This window comes from Lynx rufus, unplaced genomic scaffold (genome assembly GCF_022079265.1).
Source record: "Lynx rufus isolate CCGP_SWC_20201006 ecotype Redwood Valley unplaced genomic scaffold, mLynRuf1.p SCAF_9, whole genome shotgun sequence".
Lineage (NCBI taxonomy): Eukaryota > Metazoa > Chordata > Mammalia > Carnivora > Felidae > Lynx > Lynx rufus.
In genome coordinates, this window is record NW_025814897.1 from 111,283,939 (window position 1) to 111,301,078 (window position 17,140).

General features: G+C 45.0%; 1 protein-coding gene across 22 annotated transcripts in view; it reads left to right on the top strand.

The window, feature by feature from the left end:
* Positions 1-17,140, top strand: part of PPP6R3 (protein phosphatase 6 regulatory subunit 3) — a 137,745-nt gene that overhangs the window by 35,364 nt on the left and 85,241 nt on the right. For 20 of the 22 annotated variants that reach the window (XM_047070455.1, XM_047070456.1, XM_047070453.1 and 17 more), the window contains exon 2: positions 9,166-9,318. The exons of 1 other annotated variant lie outside the window; for it this stretch is intronic. The gene's annotated coding sequence lies outside the window, so the exon portion shown is untranslated. Of the gene's footprint in view, positions 1-9,165; positions 9,319-10,135; positions 10,222-17,140 lie in introns of those variants that run through there. One more of the 22 variants, XM_047070461.1, reaches the window with a different exon arrangement.

Here is a 17,140-nt window from a genome sequence, read left to right on the forward strand (position 1 = left end):
TCTTGCTGAAATTTACTGAATTTCTTAAGAGTTTGACTGTGGTTACTCATTGGTTCCTTTTTCTTCATCTCTTTGAATCTCCTGGTTTCACTTAGATTTTATATTTCATTTTCTAGAAGGTTAGGATTTGAAGCATCGTAAGTGATAGTTTAGTCTGATCTTCTCATTTTACAGATAAGGTAAGTTTAGAGAGATGAATTCTTGCCCAGAGGCTGACTGAACCAAATCTGCGTTCTCTTTTAAGTCTTCCCCATTGTTTGGTGGCGTGGGGCATACAGTATGGCCTCTGCGCATCCTCGGGCCGAAGTACCTTGCCGTGATTTGGAGGGAGGTGTGGTTTTAGTTGCGTTGCCGCAGTTCTAATGAAGATCATTTATACGCTGCGCTAAATTATTTACAGTCACAGAGATAATCTAGTTGAACTTTTTAAAACGTTTATTTAGTTAGAGAGAGAGACACACACGTGAGTGTGCGCACCTGGGTGGGGCAGAGAGAGGGAGAGAGACAATCCCATTCTTGGGTTGAGTTCTCAGTGGACAAATTCTTCCACTTTCATGGTGCTTATTAGCACATTTTCCCATCTCTGTACTTTTATTTAACTTACTAATCACTTGGTTACCAAGATGTCCTGCAAAAAGTTTTGATGTGTTTCTTGCCGTTGTATCCTGGATTATGGAAATCTCAGCTTTTACATCAAATTAAACTTGATGGTTTATTGTGGCTGAGCCACTTGCTGGCGATTGAGATCGTGTCGCCTTGCATACCATTGCTCTCATCTTATAGGCAGAGTTGGGGCTTTCCTTTGGATGCTAATTTACTAATTTATGACTTGGCTCCATTTTAATAGCAACTTAGATTGGGTTGGCTTCATGCATGACTGCAGTGATTTGAGTATCCCATAAGGTGCATAGCCAGACGATGATGTAATCTAATCAGGTGCCAAAGTTTTTACCTAAAGTACTTTACATATGTGATTGTGTTTTTAAAAAGTGATAGTATGGATTTACTGTGGATGTTTTATACTTTAATAAAGACTTTTTTTTTTTTTGCGTTCTTGGTATGGTGATTTCTCATTAATGATTGTTTTTAAGTTTATTTATTTGGAGAGAGAGCGAGAGCGTATGTGTGTGCGAGTGGGGGAGGGACAGAGAGAGAGAGGGAGAGAGAGAATCCCAAGCAGGCTCCTCACTGTGCAGAGCCTGACATGGAGCTTGATCTTACAAACCATGAGATCTTAACCTGAGCCAAAATCAAGGGTCGGACGCTTAACCGAATGAGCCACCCAGGTTCCCCATGATTAATGATTTAGAAGCCTTGGTATTCTTGCCACGACTTGTATTAAAATGATTGGCGTTTCTGAAATTAGCTGAGTTACATGTATATGTGTATATTTAAGTATAAATATTGAAATACTAAGTATAAATATTTACATGTAAATATATCTTTAAATTTTGTTGAAAGATACCTTTGGGGGTGCCTGCATGGCTCAGTCGGTTAAGCGTCCAACCCTTGATTTAGGCTCAGGTCAGGATTTCACGGTTTGTGAGTTTGAGCCCTGCATCTGGCTCTGTGCTGACTCTGTGCTGACAGCGTGGAATCTGCTTGGAATTCTCTCTCTCCTGGTCTCTCTCTGCCCCACCCCTCTCAAAAAACCAACCAACAAACAAAACAAAAACCCCACACTTAATTGTTGCACTAAGACCACCACAAGACTGGAGTCATGGGTTAAATAATTATATATTAAGAAAAAGAAAGAAAGAAAGATGCCTCTGAAGTCATCCAAATTATTTATTTAGGTGATTTCTCCCAATTATGAGTTGTTCGTTCATTTTTGATGATTTTTGCATTCAAGTTTTTGTGGATTTTTAGAATTATTATTCACACTGTGCTAGGCATTGAGGATGAGATAATGGACAAGGCCTCAAAGATGGATTATCTTCCCATCTCATACTCCCTCTCTTTGGACTTGGTGTTTTGAAAAACACGTGTGAGAATGAATACTTACAGAAGTGAGGGGAAGACCCATGTTAAAATTTTACTCTGATCGAGCTGGCCTACCTTGGAGCTTCCTGATGTTGCTAAGAAGTCATCAAGGGACTTGCTTTTATGTGATCAGGCTGGGTCGCCTCTCTGTACTTGAGGTGTTTTGTTTGTGCGTGACGTGGGATATAAGGAGAAAATGCTTTCTCGTATGTTCTGCATTAGCTGTGACTTCCTCTTGTGAATTTGCATCAGTGGGGAATATCTTGGAATCTATATTAAAAATTCACGTGACAGCATAGAGAGATTTTCATTGGCTTTTTTCCTAAGGTGAGCTTAAAAAAACAAAACCTAGTTCACATAAGGGTTATTTGGAGTGAATCCTTTCTTATTATCCTCAACTGTAAAATAGGAATTAATACCTAAGAGAGTGGAAAATGCTTGCATAATGCTAGCACAAAGGATTTGTAAGGGTAGATGTTCATTGTTGCTGTTCTCAAATTCTGTGACTAAGCAAGTACGTATTTAGACACTGTTGAGTTGAGAGTCTGGTTTTTTTCACTGTCTTAGGCTAAACCAGTCCTCATTTCTGACTGGTAATTTTATAGGTATATTGTTCTTGAATTCCCCTTCTTGGCCTTGGTCAGAGTCAGTAGTACTGAAAAGAGGAGATGCTCAGTGATAGAGCTATTGGCTGTTGAAGAAAATGTGGCTCCTTCAAAGAATGGTTGGCAGAAATAAATGTAAAAGTGTATTATCTCTTTCTTAAATCTTGGTTTCCTGTTTTGAAGGGGGCCCTCTGGATCCATTTCCTCTGAGAGAAGACTCTAACGATACCCATTTCTATAGACTGAATGTCGGTGTCCCCCCTCAAGGTCCGTGTGTTGAAGTCTAATCCTTACGCATCCTCGCATCCTCGGTGTGATGCTGTTGGGAGGTGGTTAGACCATGCGGGTGGAGCCTTTATGAAGGGGGTTTAAAAACCCACCCCGGAGGTTTGCCGGCCCCCTCCTGCTGAGCGAGTACACAGCAAACAAGACCACTGTCTGTGAACCGTGAAGCGGGTCCTCACCAGACGCTGAGATCTTGGGCTTTCCCAGCCTCTGGAACTGTAAGAACTAAATTTCTGTTGTTATCAGCCGCCCAGTGTGGTATTCTGCAGTGGCCTCAATAGACTAGGACGTCACCCGTTAGAGTGCACGTTGTAGCGGTCACTAGCAAATCCCTGCTTTTCCTCCTTCAGCCCCGCAACACCGTGCTGTTGTTCCGCGCTTCCGTACTCTCAAGAGCGCTTTGGCCAGGCCCTTCTCATCTTCGCCCTTTAGTTACGATGTAAACCTTGGGGTTTCCTATAAGTTAAACACCTGGGGAGAGTTGCCCCTTTTTGAGAAGGAAGTACCTGTCGTCATCCTCGTGGATTGTCCTCGTGGACATCCTTCGTGTGTGTATCTTTAATCTTTTTTTTTAATGTTTATTTGTTTTTGAGAGAGAGAGAGAGAGAGACAGTGCATGAGCAGGGGAGGGACACACACACAGAGAGAGAGAGAGAGAGAGAGAGAGAGAAAGAGAGAGAGAGAGAGAGAGGCAGACCCAGAATCCGAAGCAGGCTCCAGGCTCTGAGCCATCAGCACAGAGCCCGACAGGGGGGCTCAAACCCATGAACCGTGAGATCATGACCTGAGCCGAAGTCAGATGCCCTGCCACTGGCACCATATTTAAAGCCTAGATTACTTTGTTTTTATAGCAGATTCATAAATTACTGAAGCAGGAAGAACATTTAGAGTTTATTAGTGCAACTCGTTATTTCATAGATGAAGAAATGGGTACTCAGGTTAGAGGACTTAGTTTCATAGCTAGTGAGTTGCTGTTGTTAAAGCTCTCTGGTCTCAACATTTAAAAGCTTTTCCCAGTTAAGCATTCTTCTTAAAAATTTATTAAAAATTTTTTTTTGTCAGTGTTTTACACATCCACAGTTAAGAGTGAGCTAGTTCTGGGAGGTTGGATAAGAAAAACAGCTTTCTTTAGCCTCTCCACCCTCTTTTCCCTTTTCCTGAAGGCAGCTTGTAGTTCTTTGAATTCTTCTGGCCAATTAAAAAATGTATTTACCTCCATATGTCTGAAGAACATATTTGAAGAGTTCATATTTGCTTACTTGTATGCTAATTTGTTTTTGGTTTTAAGCATATCTATTGATTTCCTGCTGTGAAAAGATACGGAATAAGGATTAGCTTTCTCCTCTCCTCTCCCCTCCCCACAGTCTGTCTTCTCCATCTTTCCTTGATAATTTTATTACAATTTTGGTTAAATCAGTAATTAGTTTTATCATTATGACCCTGTGTGCTCTTTAATGTTAAGTGGTAAATTACAAATATTTTTCCTTTCCTAAAAATTTTTTGGTTTTCCCAGAAATAGTATCATTTCCCCCTCTAAAATGTTATGTTTGTGTTTTTTTTTTAATGTTTATTTATTTTTAAGAGACAGAGTGAGTGGGGAAGAGGCAGAGAAAGAGGGAGATAAAGAATCCAAAGCAGGCTCCAGGCTCCAAGCTGTCAGCACAGAGCCTGATGATGCGGGGCTCAAATCCACCAGCTGTGAGATCAATACCTGAGCCGAAGTCGGATGCTTAACTGACTGAGCCACCCAGACACCCCTGTTTGTTTGTTTATATGTAATCTCTCCACCCAGCGTGGGACTTAAACTCACAACCCCAAGATCAAGAGTCACATGCTGTACCAACTGAACCAGCCAGGCACCCATCACTTTTTAATTTTTTATTTTTTGAGAGAGAGTATGAGTGCACAAACTGCGGAGAAGGGGTAGAAGGAGAGAGAGAGAGAGAGAGAGAGAGAGAGAGAGAGAATATCTTAAGTAGGCTCCCGCCTCCCATGACCCTGCAATCATGACCTGAGCCAAAATCAAGAGTTGTACGCTCAACCGACTGAGCCACCCAGATGCCCCACCATCACTTTTCTAAGAAGCTATTAATGCACTGTTTTAGCTTCAGACTTTTAGTCAGTTACGTGTTCAGCAAGTATTCCATCAGCCTTATCTTTTCGAGGAAATCTTTCCCCGCTCCGGCCTGCCCTGCTTGCCCTCCCTGCAGGGAGCACAGTTGTCTGCCAGGATCCCAGGGGATCTCTCCGCCTCTCTCCTGCATTGACTCTCTTGTTCTTGTATTCTGTGTTGTCTTCTTTATGGCTGTCCCTCTTGTGTCAGTGGAGCACAGTCTCTGCACGGTAGCTTTCTGTGAATAAATCGTGTAGGAGGTAGATCTTTGACTCGTTTTTCTGTGTACTCTTGGTTGATAGTTTGGCTGAGTATAGACTCCCGGGTCAGAAATCATTTTCCTTCTGTATTAGTCTGTTAATTATTCTTTGTGCCCTTTTAAATAGTATCCTGTGTTTTTTGTTTTTTTTTTCCCCCAATGGATGTATTATCCATCTGAGGATACAATTTTTTTTTTTTTATATTCTCTCTTCCTTGTATAGTCTTTACTCCAGCTTGTATTTTTCTGTTTGTTTTGCCCTTGACTTTTCATGCTAGAGGATTTCCTGAGATGTCTGGCGATCTTTGGTTTTCCTTCATATTTAAAAGTCAGGGATACACATAGCACACACAGTTGAATTATTTGGAATCACCGTCTTTCCCAGCTTTGTCCTTGGCTCTCAAATCTTCATTTCTGCATTACATTCTCCACTAAAAGAACCAGGGCTCCTTGGAAGATGGATGATTTTAGAGCTGGGGCAGAGAACGTTCAGGATGAATCTCAAACGTGTTGTTATGCCAGGAAATAAGGAAGTGCTCAAAAAGCATGGAAAGCACATGGGAGTCTGCTTGAAGGGATTCTCACTGGCTGAATCTGGGACAACTTGAGTATCAGAGTGGATAATGGCATTAATAATTAAAATAAGAACCTATGAGTCCACACTGTTAACGGAATAAAGATGAGTGGGGAGAAGGAGGCCCACCTTCCTGAAGTTAGAATGTCATCTGATGAAGGAATAGTAGACTTTCAAGAAAACACCGCTTTATAACCATCAGAGTAACAGTTGATTCAGACAAAAATTGCCAGTGGGTAGTAAAACTACTGAGTGAATGTTTTAAGGACATAATCTCAAAATATCTTCCCACAGATTACTTACCAATTGATTACTTGGGAGAAAACGGTTATTTTACAGTGGAGAAATATGGCACATATCGTCTTAACCGGGTGATCAGAGTGGTCACCAGTAAAGGGACAGGTTGACATCTGCCTTATGTGATACTCTGGGAAAAACAAAACTTCAGTCATTCCCGCCAGAAATGCATACCCTGTAGTCTTCAAAAAGATAAAAAAATGAAAGACTAAGAAATGCTGGCGGGCTGTTTCAGACAGGAGTGGAAGGAAATGTGACATAGGATCCTGAGTGGAGGGGAGGGAAGATTGCCACGAACGACATCATAAAACCATTGGCAGGATTAGAAAGTGAACTATTTACTCCATAGTCAACAGGTACTGTGTTCTTGACTGTGACATATGTCCTGTGCTTGTGTTACTTACTATCCTTGTTCTTAGGAAATACACAGTGGCGTGTTTGCGGAAAGGTCCACGAAACCTTTGCAGAAAGGTCTCAAACATTTGGGATGTTCGCAGAGAGGGAGTGGAGCGTTCAAGCAAAAGTGACCCAGTGGTCACTTGTGAGACTAGTGGAGGCTCGCTGAGAGTTTCTCGTACTGCTCTTGCAACTGTCCTGCAAATTTGCGATAAAAAGGGTTTTTAAAAAAACATTTGGTTTTAACAGTAGTAGATTGAAGGCTCCCATCACAAGAGGGGTGCGTTGGCTACGAACTTTCCAGCACAGCGACTAGTAGCGCTCCTTGGTTGGGAAGTGCCCAGTGTCTTGGTGTTTTCAGGTTCTTTTTTTTTCTCAAGTTCTGTTAGCTCCGAAGACTGTTGGCGCCCAGTAAGAGAATCTGGCTGGGGCTGGGGTGGGCAGTGGGGCGTGCCTGTGTCTCCGCATTTGTTCCGCAGTTCCCACAGCCTTTCTGTTGTCAGGGTGGCAAGCTGTCCCCAGCTGTGCCCAGCTGAACCAGGGTCTCCCAGTTCAGAGGACTGCCTCCTGGGGCTGGCAGGGGTGGGACAGAGGGTGAGGATGTTTAGGGATCTGAGTATTCAGGGAATAATTTCTTCAGGCAGCACTCCTTCTGCTCCCTTCCAGCACCCCTCCAATTCTGTTGCCTTCTCCTGGTCCTTGTAGATTGTGCCTTTGAAAAACAAGGCAAAACAACCGAGGTAGTCTTTTTACTGTCGATCTAGAGGCATTTCAACGTGTATTCAGTATATGCTCTTTACTCAGAGTTCCGCTGCTCCACTCGGACACTGGCCCGTTCTGTCTTCCATCGTCTGGTCCTGTTTCTCATGTTCTCCCACCTTAGAATAACCAACTGTATTTCTGGCCATCAGTAGTACAGACCCACTCCCTTTCCTAATTAGCCTAAGTGAAAAGAGTAGGAGCAATTATGCAAAGACCGTATTCCAGAAAAGTGGATTAAGTCTCAGCATATTTGTTCCTATTTAATAAGCACTCAGGTTCATAATGCTCGGGAGTACATTTGACAGCGGGTTTTTTCTTTTGGCTTCCTGGATGGGCGTGTGGGGCAGGGTGAGGCCGGCAGGTTGTGCAGCTCTGCTGGGAGCCTGTGATCCGCCCACAAGCAGGAGAGGTGGGTGGTCTTGGCTCCTGGAAAAGATGATTGTGGATTAGTTTTGAGGGTCCTGTGGCCACTCAAATTAAACGCTAAAGAGTGTGTGTGTGTGTGTGTGTGTGCGCGCGCGCGTGCGCGCACGCACTTGTGCACACACAAATCCTGTGGAGCACATAAGTACATCAGATTTTTATGTTCTTTTCATTTTAACCTGGGTTTCTTACTGTTTTGTTTCATTCATTTTATCAAGCAGTTAGCATTGTTTCTATTTATTACTTGATGGAAAACATTGACCTGAGTGTAGTGTGTTTTATGGAAGAAAGGTTATCACATGAACAGCATTTTTTGTGAAATGCCTTGTAGACTGCATTCTTACAAGATTTCTCATTAGCATATTGTCCATAGTTTGAGTCTTTTTTTTCTGCAGTGTTCAGTTATAAATGAAGTGCCTTGGAAGACAGTTTATAGTCCTTTCATGTGTAGTATTTGATTCATTGACATTAGAATTTGGCTGTATAGCTAGTACTTCAGTGACTTCAATATTCTGCTTACATTTCCTGGTAAACATTATGTTTTAACATATTACATGGGGCTACTTGAGGGCATTTAGAGGGAGATACTTTGAAAATCTGCTTTAAAATGTTTATTTTATTATTTTTATTATTTAATTTTATTACTATATTTTTAAGTTTATTTATTTATTTTGAGAGAGAGACAGCGTGAGCAGGGAAGGAGTAGAGAGAGGGAGGGAGGGAGGGAAGGGGAGAGAGAGAGAGAGAGAGAGGATGAGAGAATCCCAAGCAGGCTCTGCACAGGGCCCATCGCAGGGCTAGAAGTCACGAAACTGAGATCGTGACCTAAGCTGAAACCAAGTCAGACACTTGACCATCTGAGTCACCCAGCCACCCCCGAATTTGCTTTCAGTATTTTAATGTTCATTTATTTTTGACAGAGAGAGAGAGAGAGAGACAGGGCACGAGCGGGGGAGGGGCAGAGAGAGAGGAAGACACAGAATCTGAAACAGGCTCCAGGCTCTGAGCTGTCAGCACAGAGCCCGACGCGGGGCTCGAACTCACAGACTGCGAGATCATGACCTGAGCCGAAGTCGGATGCTCAACCGACCGAGCCACCCAGGCGCCCCGCTTTCAGTATTTTAAAGTATGGTGCCATTACTTAGCTCTGTGTTGGATAAGAATATTATTGATGTTTTCATAAGATGACGGTAATACATACGTTCTTTGTTATTTGTTCACAGATGGTGATATTACGGTGTCTCTATTTCTGGGTTATTGTTTAGTGTAGGTTAAAAGCTGAGGCAGGGGGCCGACAGTGCCTTTTTTCCCTGTTTTCCCACAGAAAAATTGCAGTTAACTGGAGCTTCTCAAGTTTCTGAGGTGCAGTTCTATGTGAATCAGGACCCTGAAACCGTATCTTTACTGGCAGCTGTCGTCAGACCCACACAGAACCCGCTGTGATCATACGCTCTTTTTTTCTTTGCAGAAGAGCTTCTGTTTTGCTTCCACGTCCCACTTTACTCCCGATAATCTGCTAATGCAGTAAATTTGAAGACAACTGTTACCAGGATAACCTGTAATGGGCAAGGAGCCACAGAGAAGAAAAGCTTTCTTTTAATTTTTAAACTTGGTTTGAAAGGTAAGACCATTGAGATCATCAGGCGTTTTCTTCCATGAGTTGCATCAAGGAGAGCAGTGTTCTGTTGGGAGACCCTGGAGCCTAGAACAACCAGGGCTAGACCAGGTACAGTGTGGTTCTGTGGCACTGGGGTGTTTTTAGGAAGTTAAATAGCAGCCTTTGTGGTTTGCTCTGGTATGTTTTGGAATGTGCAGTACCCACGGGATTCCTGGTTTCCTAGGGCGGGGGTTAATCTGGGCCCCAAGGAGCAGCCAGGCCTAGCAGGCTGGAGTAGCACTCAGAGAAAGACTGCTCGTAGATGCCCAGCTGCTGCTCCCACATTACCTGCGAGAGAGGGAGAGTGTGTGTGTGTGTGTGTGTGTGTGTGTGTGTGTGTGAGAGAGAGAGAGAGAGAGAGAGAAATTGAGATTATTTTGTTTTTGTTTTACACCAGCCACAGGACATCTCTGGTTTTTAGTCAGCCGTCTGACTCCTTGTGAGTCCTAATTACTGTCATTTTGGAACTCTTCACTGGAAGTTTTTATTAAAGACCAGAGGTTGACTTGGCACGTTTGACTTTTTGCTCAGTTGGCACTTCAGAAGATGGCCCAGTAGGGTCTTTTGGGGGACATGACCTATTTTTAATCCATTTTCATTTGCTCCATTGTATTTTTTTTTAAAGAACTTTTTTTTAACGTTTATTTATTTTTGAGAGACAGAGAGAGACAGGGCATGAGCGGGGGAAGAGGAGAGAGAGAGGGAAACACAGAATCTGCAGCAGGCTCCAGGCTCCGCACTGTCAGCACAGAGCCCGACGCGGGGCTCCGACTCACAGAGTGTGAGATCATGACCTGAGCCGAAGTCGGACGCTTAACCGACGGAGCCACCCAGACACCCCTTGCTCCATTGTATCTTGAGGAGAAGGTGGGCATAACCATTTAATTGGCTACGTTTCAGGCTTCGTCATCTCAGGAGACAGTGTAGTTACTCTGTTGTAGCAGGGTCTCTGCCCCTGATCCCCAGGGCTGTCTTTCCTTCAGCCCCTCCTGAATGACCCTCCTCCAACCTCCGGCCTCCCTCTGTGCTTACACAGTGAAGCTGCAACTCCTGGGCCTGATATTTAGGGTTCTTATTTCTCCAGCTTTTCCCCCGTATTATTCTGTAAAAATCCTCATAGAGAGGATTCTCTCCTAAGTATTCATTCACCTCTTGGCACCTTTTCTCCTCAGGCTTTTTTTTCTTAAGGGGAGGGAGTGTGTTCTGGGGCCCAGCCCTTCTCTTTCTCTGCCTGGGGCTACATTCTGACCTTGTGGGTAAAGTCTTTTCCGCTTCTGACTGCGGGAAGAATTCAGCCCATGTCGAGGGTTCAGATTTGAGAAGGTCAGGGCCATGTAGTTTAACAAGCTGTGGTCCGACCATCAGGCCGATCCACAATAAAAAAGATCATTTGTGACGCACGTGAGCTGTCGTCTTGCCTTTTTCAGCAGCTGGTTCAGAGCTGGGGGTGACAGGAAGAGGGCACTAGTTTTAGGACCCACGGAGCCCTCCAGCTTGAATCCAGCTGGTTATTTTAGAGGCTGAACATCTTTTTTATGTTTATTGGACCCTTGTCTGTTTGTAAATTGTAACAATCATCTACTTTTCTATTGTGATACCAGAGTTTCAAGAATGATTTCTGGAAGTGTTTCTATAATACTACACATATTAGCCTATTAAAAATGGAGATATAATTAACATATAACGTGAGTTTTAGGCGTACAACGTGATGACTTGGTATTTGTGTACATAGTGAAATGATCAGCACAGTTAGTTTAGTTGACTTCTGTCACCACCCAGTTACATGTTTTTCTTGTAATGGGAACTTTTAAGATCTCATGTAGCAACTTTCAAATCTATAATACAGGATTATTAACTGTAGCCACCATCGTGACTTACTTATTTTATAACTTGAAATCTGTACCTTTTAACCTCCTTTACCCATTCTGTCCATCCCCCATCATATGGTTTTACTATTAGTCTGTGTATTTGGTCCCCCTTTTTCTAGGGCTCCACTCTCTTTCTACCTTTTTTGCCAAACTTCTCTGTGTTGTTCCAGGTCCTCTGTGGCCACTCCTTTGTGAACTCTTAGAATATCTCATTAAATTATTTTAGGATTGTTTTTTCTCTTTGAGCAGGTTTAAACATGCCAGGAGCAAGGAGTTTTGACTTCTACTTTGTATCTAGTACTTTTTAGATGGTAGGTATCATTCATTATTTAGTGGTAGGAGCTAAAATTTTAGAGCCATTTCTCACGGTAACGTTTTAAAGACTGTCTGCCTCTCTTTCTCGCTCTCTTTTAATTTTGTTTTTCTTTGCTGACAAAGACTCTTAGCCGTGGCAGCTTGTAGAACGCTTCTTACCGTTAGCTGTATTCCTCCTGTTTCTTTTTGCACTCCCTCTGCTCATCAGATGCTGTCTGATGCCGGGTGAACTCTTCTCTTAAGAAGTTACTCATTAGTCTCGCGAGGCCTGGAATCAGTGCCAGGTGGCTGAGAAGGGTTTCCAAAGAGGAACAGCGCTGCAAGTACAGGGTTCTTTAGACCAGGGGTAGCGAGGCCCAGAGAGGAAATATCGTAGGTTTTGTAGACCAAGAGGCAAAGAAGAGGATATTATAAAGTGTCTGTACAATAAGAGAGCAGATTTTCACAGATCTTACTGATGGAATTAAAAATAGAAAAATATTGGAGTTCCGTTTTCTGTAATACCGATCTGCTGATGAGAAGGACGGGATTCTCTTTCCGGAGGGGATAACATTTTCGCCGAAATGGTGTTCAGAGCCGCGGTTCCCCTCTCAGACTCTACCGCACGTCTTCATCTAATCTATTAATGCTGATCTGTAATGAGATTTACGTATTTCATCTTCGGAAATGTCCTTTTACACAGATAGCGCCTGCCACACTCCGATACTAGTCCACAGGTACATAGCGTCCTCACTCGTCCTCACTCGGAGAGCAGCTGCGGAATTCTGTTAGATTCTGTTGCATCGTAGATTAAGCGCTTCCAGTTCACAGTTAGGAAAAACTTCTCAAGTGTATAGCTGTGTGGATTTTGTAATAGGAAAGCTTCCTTCACGTTTGCGTTGAGGTCTGAAAAATGCTGTTTAACTGTAGTTTGAGCGCAGAAAATGTACCCGCCGTAAACTTGTGTGAGAACAGGGATCTCCCTTCTTTTCACTCCTGAAAGCTAGTGCTAAAATGACCTTTTTTTTAACCACAGTGGAGACTTTGCAGATCCGTGCTGGTTAGCCTTATCGTTTTAGGTTGAATTGATTAAGAAACATCAAGATTGCAGCCAGAGGCCGGTTTCCAGAGCCATTCGGTGTTCATTAGTAGTGGTTGAGAGTTGTTTTTCTCATTCAGGGAAATTTCAGTCTTGGCCCTGAGCTCAAGAAGTTGCAAAAAAAAAAAAAACAACCCCATTAACCCGTGATGAGCTGCTTGCCGTGTGACGGGACAGGGCAGGGTCTAATGGCGGTTAAATCTCCACAAGTACATGAGGTTCCTGTTGACATTACTGGCTCAGTCACACACGAGGCATTCTAAAAACCTCTCGACGTACCTGCTGATGCAAGTAAAAAGAAATAACCGTAAGCTTTAAACATTACATTTTCCCAGGCGTGTAAATTTGCCCCACGAAGCTGTTTGTTGCTCTACACGTAATTTTACTGCCATCAGCCGGGACACGGATCCGCTGTGTTGTAGGGACTTCATCTTCACTCAGCTTCTCCGAAAACACTCTCCTGTGGTGGTTCCACGCGGGCCGTTCCGAGAGGCTTCTCGTCACCATCTCAGACTCCTCCAGTAAACACCAGCTGAGCTGTATCGGTGGTGCCCGTGAACTCCGCCAGAATCCAAGGAAAACCATCACTGGCCTCCTCGCGCTTGGCTGACAGGCCACTTGGAGACCAGCTTTGCTTGGAGTTTCCTTTTCCGTTTTTATTTTTCTGAAGGAATTCTGTTACGAGATTTTCCATTTCAAAGGTTGAAATTCTGGGGCGCCTGGGTGGCTCAGTCGGTTAAGCAGCCGACTTTGGCTCAGGTCAAGATCTCGTGGTCCGTGAGCTTGAACCCTGTGTCGGGCTCTGTGCTGACAGCTCAGAGCCCGGAGCCTGCTTCAGATTCTGTGTCTGCTTCTCTCTCTGCTCCTCCCCCACTCATGCTCTATCTCTCTCTGTCTCTCAAAAATAAATTAAAAAAAATTTTTTTTAGGGGCGCCTGGGTGGCGCAGTCGGTTAAGCGTCCGACTTCAGCCAGGTCACGATCTCGCGGTCCGTGAGTTCGAGCCCCGCGTCGGGCTCTGGGCTGATGGCTCAGAGCCTGGAGCCCGTTTCCGATTCTGTGTCTCCCTCTCTCTCTGCCCCTCGCCCGTTCATGCTCTGTCTCTCTCTGTCCCAAAAATAAATAAACGTTGAAAAAAAAAATTTTAAAAAAAAAAATTTTTTTTAATGTTTAAGTTTTGGAGCACCTGGGTGGCTTAGTTGGTTAAGCAGCTGACTTTGGCTTATGTCATGATCTCACAGTTTGAGTTCGAGCCCCATGTTGGGCTCTGTGCTGACAGCTCGGAGCCTGGAACCTGCTTTGGATTCTGTGTCTCCCTCTCTCTTTGCTCCTCCCCCACTCACGTCTCTTCTCTCTCTCTCTCTCTCTCTCTCTCTCTCTCTCTCTCTCTCAAGAATAAACATTAAAAAAATTTTTTTTAAATGTTTAAAATGTTTACATTTTTATGGGCCACTTGAGTGACTCAGTTAAGCGTCTGACTTTGGCTCAGGTCATGATCTACTGGCTTGTGAGTTCGAGCCCTGCGTCGGGCTCTCTGCTGTTAGCACAAAGCTCTTTTCGGATCCTCTGTCCCCCTGTCTTCCCCTACCCCGCTCATCTTCCCTCCCTCCCTACCTCCCCTCGCTCTCTTTCTCTCTCAAAATTAAGTAAGCAAAAAATAATAATAATAATAATAATAATAATAATAATAAAAGCTATCCATCCAGAATGGTTAGCATTTAAAAATTTTAAGTTTTTCTGATGCTGCCTTCCTGTGCATGAGCGATACTGTGGTGACCGCCTCTTCTGGAAATGTGGACGTCGATTGTGTTCTCCTAGCACAGGTGTGGTGCGGTGGCACGACGAACGCAGGGCTTTGCCGGCAGATCTCGTGACGAAGGGGTCCTCGTCCTGCTGTACTTAGGAGCTCGGCAGGCGAGGTCCACTTCCTCTTCTCTTGTTTGGACGTTGTGGGGACGCACGGGTGATAAGAAAATACAGTGTCACAGTTCCACACGTGGCACTCAAAGCACCGTTGACTTGTGACTGTGTCATTGTGATCTGGAAAGCAGAGGAGCAGCGCAGAGATCTGTCCCACTCAGCACTGCCTTCACAGCGTGACAGCAGCCAGAGACCGTGTGTAAATGAGCGGTGTGGCTGTGTTTCAGGAAAACTTACATGAATCGCAGAGAATTTTCACAAGTCCTAGAATGTCATGCTTCTGGTTCCCCCCTCCCCCAGTAAAAAACAGGAAAATCATTCTTTGCTCAGAGGCTGTGTAAAAATAGGTGGCAGGCCAGATGTGGCAGCCTGGGTGTCCCAGGGCCCTGGCGTGGGTTCACACGCTGATGGCAGAAAGGATGGGGTGGAAGCGAGACCTGACGGGGCACCTGTGAGAAGGTGCCGCTGTGGTTCTTGCCGTTGGCTGGTTTGGTCGGTCGGCTGGTCCTGTTTCTTGGTTCGCTCGGCTTTCGTGTACAGACTCGTGAGTGTGTGCAGCCGCCGCCTACTTGCCCCGCCCCCCCCCTCAGCAGGCGAGCTCCTCTTCCACAGCGTCCGATCTCAGACTGAGGTGACGTTACGGAGCTCTTGCTGAGTGCCAGGCATGGTACCAGTGCCGTCAGTCTGCCTTCCTCTCGTCGTGTTCCATCCTGTATGCGTACGTGGTTCACGTAGGTGCATGGTTCACAGCGAGAAGTGACAGTCGTCTCCTCCGTCTCTGCTGGCTTCTCCCTTCCTCGTCCCTCAGTTACTTAACCAGGGGCTGTAGCTTGTACCTTCGTCACTTAGCTGTTCTCGCACAGTTACCTCCTTCCAGGTTTCTAAGTTGTGTGCCTGTAGGGAGCTGTTTCTCTAATCTGGCTGACTTTTGTGTTTTTTTGGCATTTACTCATTTTTTTAATGTTTATTTTCTGAGAGAGACAGAGCACGAGCAGAGGAGGGGCAGAGAGAGGGAGACACAGAATCCGAAGCGGGCACCAAGCTCCGAGCTGGCAGCACGGAGCCTGACGCGGGGCTCAAACTCGCGAACCGAGAGATCATGACCCGAGCCGAATTCAGATGCTCAACCGACTGAGCCACCCAGGCACCTTGTCGTTTATTCATTTTTTGAGAGACGAGAGACACAGCATGAGTGGGGAAGGGGTGGAGAGAGAGGGGGGAGACACAGAATGGGAAGCAGGCTCCAGGCTCCGAGCTGTCAGCACAGAAGCCCAATGTGGGACTCGAACCCATGAACAGTGAGATCATGACCTGAGCCGAAGTCAGAGACTTAACCGACTGAGCCACCCAGGCGCCCCAAAACTGGCTGACTTCTAACAGTGAGGGTGAAGATTCACCTCGCACGTGCATAGCTTCTTTCCCTCCCTCGTCTTCCAGCATAGTTACAGAACAACTTTGCTTAAAATCGGTGTAAAGATATGTGTATTGAGTCCATTATTCCCTAGGGCTCTGACTTCATTAGTACAGTTCGTCTCTGCGTGGTCACATAGATCCTGCACACACATCTCCTGTTTGGACGCATCCTTTTCAGAGCCCTCTGCCTCGTGCCTCACTCCGGGCTGGCTCCTCCGGGCGGGTGTCCCCGTTGCTTTTCTTCTGAGGATCGTTTTTGTTTCTCGGTGTGTGGGATCCGTAGTTCCGTGTGTTCCCTGTCTTCCTCTCATGGCTTATTGCCATGCTTTTTGAAAATATTTTATTTTTATTTTTATTTATTTTTATTTTTTAGAGAGAGCATGAGCAGTGGAGAGGGGCAGAGGGAGAGAGAGAGAGAGAGGGAGGGAGGGAGGGAGGGAGGGAGAGAATCCCAAGCAGGCTCCATGCTCAGCGCAGAGCCTGACCTGTACCTCAGTCCCATGACCCTAGGATCGTGACCGGAGTCGAAGTCAAGAATCGTCAGATGCTCAGCTGACTGAGCCACCCAAGCACCTCAGTGCTTCTTTTTACTGTTTTAACTTAAAAAAATTTTTTTTAATGTTTATTTATTTTTGAGAGAGAGAGAGAGAGCACGCACGCACTTGTGTGCAAGTTGTGGGGGCAGAGAGAGAGGGAGACGCAGAATCCGAAGCAGGCTCCGGGCTCCGAGCCGTCAGCACAGAGCCTGACGTGGGGGTCAAACTTACTGACTGCGAGATCATGATGTAAGCCAAACTCGGACACTTAACTGAGCCACCCAGGTGCCCCTTAAAGATTTTATTTTTGGGGCGCCTGGGTGGCTCAGTCAGTTGGGTGTCCAACTTCGGCTCAGGTCATGATCTCACAGCTTGTGAGTTCGAGCCCCGCGTCGGGCTCTGTGCTGACGGCTCGGAGCCCGGAGCCTGCTTCAGATTCTGCGTCTCCCTCTCTCTCTCTGCCCCTCCCCTGCTCACACTCTGTCTCTCTCTCTCTTCAAAAATAAATAAACATTTTTTAAAAAGTGTTTAGTGCTTGGCACAGAAAGCATAAAAAAAAATTTTTTTTTATTTTTAGTAATCTGTATATCCCACACGGGGCTCAATCCCTCAACCCCAAGATTGCGAGTCGCACACTCCACCTACCGAGCCAGCCGG